Source organism: Orycteropus afer, unplaced genomic scaffold (genome assembly GCF_000298275.1).
Source record: "Orycteropus afer afer isolate SDZICR_OR568_19922 unplaced genomic scaffold, OryAfe1.0 scaffold00256, whole genome shotgun sequence".
Classification (NCBI taxonomy): Eukaryota; Metazoa; Chordata; class Mammalia; order Tubulidentata; family Orycteropodidae; genus Orycteropus; species Orycteropus afer.
In genome coordinates, this window is record NW_006921843.1 from 42,461 (window position 1) to 47,310 (window position 4,850).

The window sequence follows — 4,850 nt, forward strand, 5'->3', positions numbered from 1 at the left end:
TTCTAAAACTTTAGATCTGGTGATACAGGGCTGGCCTGCCTGCTTGGAGGTAGTGGCAGCAGTAATGAAGATGCTAAAAGCTGTGCTGACAAAGTAAACTTAGAACAGACCATCTTGGTTTATACTGCTCATTCAGTCTTGACAGTCCTACACCAAAGAGCCACCCATTGGCTGTCCAAGCAAGAATTACTTAAAGTCAGGCCTTGTTAGTGGACAACCCAAGTATGCAAATATAGCCAGCAACTAGCATAATCTTGGCTATCCTAGTGCCCACTGTGTCCCAGGCAAACCCCATTAATCATGATTGTGTCAGGACCCTCAACCAGGTGTATGCCATTACATCAGATATCTCTGACCAGTCACTACATGAATCAGATCTTCCTTGTTTCATAGACGGAAATAGCTTTATGGAGAGCACACAATGGAATGTGGGCTATAAAACTGTCATTCTTACCAACACCTTGGAAGCACAGGCACTCCTCCACAGAACAACAGCACAGAGGCTGAGCTGATTACCATGATACAGGTATTAAAGATGGAACAGGTTCAGAAAATGACAGTATACACAGATTGTAAAGCCCCTTCCTTGCAGGACTGAGAATGCCACAGACAAAAAGATTATAGGAAGAGATTATTGCCAAATATGGAATTCCCCAGATGACTGCAAGTGAGATGGAACCCATTTAACCGGCTGATAATGTATAGTATCGTGCTCTTTCAAGAACTATCTATATGTGATCAAATTGACAACAACTTGATAGATTAGATAGGAAACTTAGGGGGCAGTGAATTGATGTTCATGTAGAGGAATAATTCAGAAATGGAAGGTGATAATGGTATAAAACTTGAAGAATGTAATCAAAGTCACTGAATTTTGCACGTAGAAACAGTTGTTGTGTTTCCCTATATATATTATCAACAACAAAATAAAATTTAAGAAAAATATTATAGGAGCTCTGGTAGCATAGTGCCTAAGGCATTTGACTGCTAACCAGAAGGTTGGCAACCAGTCCTGGGAAGAAAGATTGGACAATCTACTTCTGTAGAGATACCACCTCGGAAATCCAAGGAGGGGTCGGTATGAGTTAGATCCAACTTGACGGCAGTGCGTTTGGTTTTTGATATTATGGCATAACTGAATTTCACAAAAAAGATAATTTATTACAATACAAATTGTTTAAAAACAAACAAAAATAACTTCTCCAAAGTTCTAATTTGTCCTTCTATACAAAAATCAGATAAAGGGAACAAAGGAACAGGGACCAGGAGAGGACCTTCCTCCTCCTTCTTTGTTGGGCTGATCTCAACCCAGGCCGTAGACCCCAAGTAATTGCCTGACAATGTCCAACATGGAGAAACACCTGTTCAACCTCAAGTTCACTGCCAAAGAACCCAGCAGAAGTGCCAAGAAATGTAATGAGGAAAAGGCCAAGATTAAAAAGGCCATTTAGAAGGGTAACATGGAAGGTGCCAGGAAACACGCTGAAAATGCCATACAACAGAAGAACCAGGGGGTAAATTTCTTGAGAATGACTGCTCGGGTCCATGCAGTGGCTGCCAGTGTCAAGACGGCGGTGACAAAAGGCAAGGTGACCAAGTCGTTGGCGGGTGTTTTTAACTCGATGGATGTGACATTGAAAACCATGAATCTGGAGATCTCTACCTTGATGGAAATATTTGAGCACCAGTTTGAGACTCTAGAGGTCCAAATGCAGCAAATGGAAGACACAATGAGCAGGAGATGACACTTACCACTCCCAGAACCAAGTAGATATACTACTTCAGAAGATGGCAGAGGAGGCCAGCTTTGACCTCAACATGGAGCTGCTACAGGGCCAGACGGGCTCCGTGGGCATGAGTGTGGCCTCAGATGAGCAGGATGAACTGTCCCAGAGACTGGCCTGCCTCCAGGATCAAGTGTGATCACAGAACACGCACTGCAGGTCACAGACAGTAGCCACCTTCTGGAATGGTCTCTATGCATTAAAGAGTCACTACCCACCAGAAACTCTAAATATGCCAGAAGGCTGAAATGTTCTTTATTTAAGATGAGTCTACTTCTGGGCTTACAATCCTCTCCAGAATTCCAGGCTTTCTTCACTTTCAACTGAATTTTATAGTTCTGTATGGCATGTGATGATGTGTGTATTGTAATAGCTGCTTTTTGACAGAAGTAGTTAATCTGGGGTATATGAATCTTTCTAAAATATTTGGTCAAAACTTTAGTTTCCTTATACTCAATTCTGTGCACAGAATTGTCAAACTGAAAGTTTGTGGGTTTTGTTGTTGTTTATGTAATTATAAACACCAAAAAATTGACAGGTGGTACATAAAAATTAAAGAGCAGAGAATGGGTACTTATTTTGATTACATGACTATAAACACTTTGTTCAGCATACTTAAATAGATAGTGTTGTTTCTGTGTATTTTTTGTTTTTTTGCCACCAAAGTGAGACTACAGTTGACTGTTAATTTGTTCTCATAATTTACACTAAAATTACCTTTCACACATTTTTTGCATAATGCTCTGTTTATGTTCTATAATTTTTTTTTTCCCATGAGAATGTCCTTGTGTGACTGTAAAAAAAATGCCACATAACTTCATTTATGGCATTTTTGCTCATATTTTCTATTTACTAAATAGAGTTTTTAAAGACTAGCCTTAACATTTTCATTTCTTTCAAATGAGTTATACATTTTGAGTTGCTTTCCTATTTCATTCTAACTCTTTAATTAGGGTTCTTATAAAGTATGTTAGCATGTTGGTCATATTACTCTAACATTGCCAAACAACTCTTGATTGGTTTGGAAAAACCCTGGGACAGTGCGTTTGTAGGTTTTATTTTGTTTCTAACAATCAAAAATAGAAAATTAGAACTGCATTTTAAGTTCAAATTTTTTGCATTAATCATTTTGCCTTTTAACAAGAACTCTTAAAGAACATTAGCAATACAAGTTGAAGTGCTTTACTTAGCCATGCAAATAACTGAAATGTCCATCCAGCCAGCTAGACATCTAGGAAGGAAAGAGGTAGGATCAGACAGCAAGCTTGCCTCTATAAGGATAGAGACCAGCTGTACTACCTTTCATCTTCCTAGGAATAGCAGTAGTTCTTTGGCTGAAAAGTACAGCATGCTGCCACTGCTTTCTCCTGGCCTAAAAAAAAAGGGGGGGGGCGGGGGAGAACAAAAACTTGCTTTGCTTTGGCACATATATTAATCTAAGCTAGATACTTAAGGGTATTTTTTAATTCCTTCTTTTCCTGCACTGGATGATTTCTCCATAAGATAATTCCATTGTTTCAGAAAAATAATTATAGGGACTCTTCCAAGTCCTTGGAAAGATTCTTAACCAAGTATTTACCATTATAATGTTTTCCAGTGTGAATGAGTTTGCTTAAGAAAAAGTTAATTAAGAAGTGATTGCAAATATGACAGAGCCTTGTATTTTAGTGACTTTATATTTGATTTTGTTCTGAAGTCTCCATAAGGCACACCTATTGATTGTCTGCCCCGCATTTATTTTCTAGAATTCACTCTTCTCCATGTCTTCTTTTATCCAAATGGTTGCCCCAGAACCAGCCATGTGTGAGTACAGCATGGTCTTAACCCCTTTTAAGACTGGAGAAGAAAAAAATAATTACAATTTAAAAAATAACTTAGTGTTGAATCCTTTGGCAAATTGAAGACCATTTTATAGTGCAAATGCTCCCAACAAAATTAATATATTTTGCAAGATTAAATGATGTTTGTATGTGCTTAAATTATGTTCATTTCAAATCATCTGAATCTACATTTTTATGGACCATAAATGTTATTTTCAAAAGCACACTATGTGCTTTTGAAATGTTGAAACGTAAAACACAGAAATTTATCAAATAAATAATTTTAAACTACAGAAAAAGAAAATCAGATAAAAGGAAATAAAGGTAATGATTAATAAATGCATATGGAGGTATAACCAAAGAAAAAGGCATATTATGAAAATATTCTCCCATAAGACTCTCTCAAAAGATGAGCTCAAACCCTCTGGACCTTTCACAGAGCATATGGTGCATAGATTTAAAGCCACTCACCCTATTTTTGATGAGACCTCATTCCAGTCCTTCTAGCTCAGCAAAACATGATAGAAAGAAAAAGAAGTAGTCTCAGTAAAATGTAGTAAAATGACAAACCACTAAAGTTAGTTCCACTGTCATTTAAGATAGGCAAGCAGTTTCCCCTTCTTTTAGCCCAACACTAATAAGAGTTTAATAACATTACAGTTGTGGGATTCCTTCTTAATTTTTCTTATTCTCTCATTCTTTACTCAAGAACATATTTCCTATATACAACCCTATGCTCAAAATGAGCAAAATAAAGCAATTCTCACATCACTAAGCATATCTAAAGGTGCATGCTGCATTATAGCCTAGGATGTTGCTACCCTGTTCTGGAAAAGACATGTTCATACTGCTTTTAGGTTTTTGCTAAGGGGTCCCACATAAAGCCAGGCTCTAAAAGTCTTATTTGTCCTATTAAAAGACTGCTCATCTGGACCTCAGATTGACATCTGGAATGAGTCCCTCAGCATCCTCAGACAATTATGCTTATCATTGATCCAGATAAACATTTCTATAGCCAGATTTATTCTATTCAGGCTTGTTTACTGTGACAAACACTAGATATTTTCTTAGTATCTGAATAATGGAGCTGTTATATATATTTCATGAAAGACATGTGGCTTTTGATTGTTCTAATAGAATAGATAATTTCTGTTGGAAAAAAAAACAAACACTTTAATTGACTTCAATTTCAAGCAGTAAATGAGGTAGAGAAAATAGTAATGAATGAACACAGTAGAAAATGAGT

General features: G+C 37.1%; 1 non-coding gene and 1 pseudogene across 1 annotated transcript; one reads left to right on the forward strand and one right to left on the reverse strand.

Annotated features, from left to right (window-relative positions):
* The first annotated feature begins 1,340 nt into the window (after positions 1 to 1,340).
* LOC103204688 lies at positions 1,341 to 1,923 on the forward strand (annotated as a pseudogene).
* A 2,611-nt stretch (positions 1,924 to 4,534) lies between these two features.
* On the reverse strand, positions 4,535 to 4,601 carry LOC122150883. The gene has a single exon (XR_006163885.1). It is a non-coding gene; the product is annotated as a small nucleolar RNA SNORD109A (small nucleolar RNA).
* Positions 4,602 to 4,850: the final 249 nt, after the last annotated feature.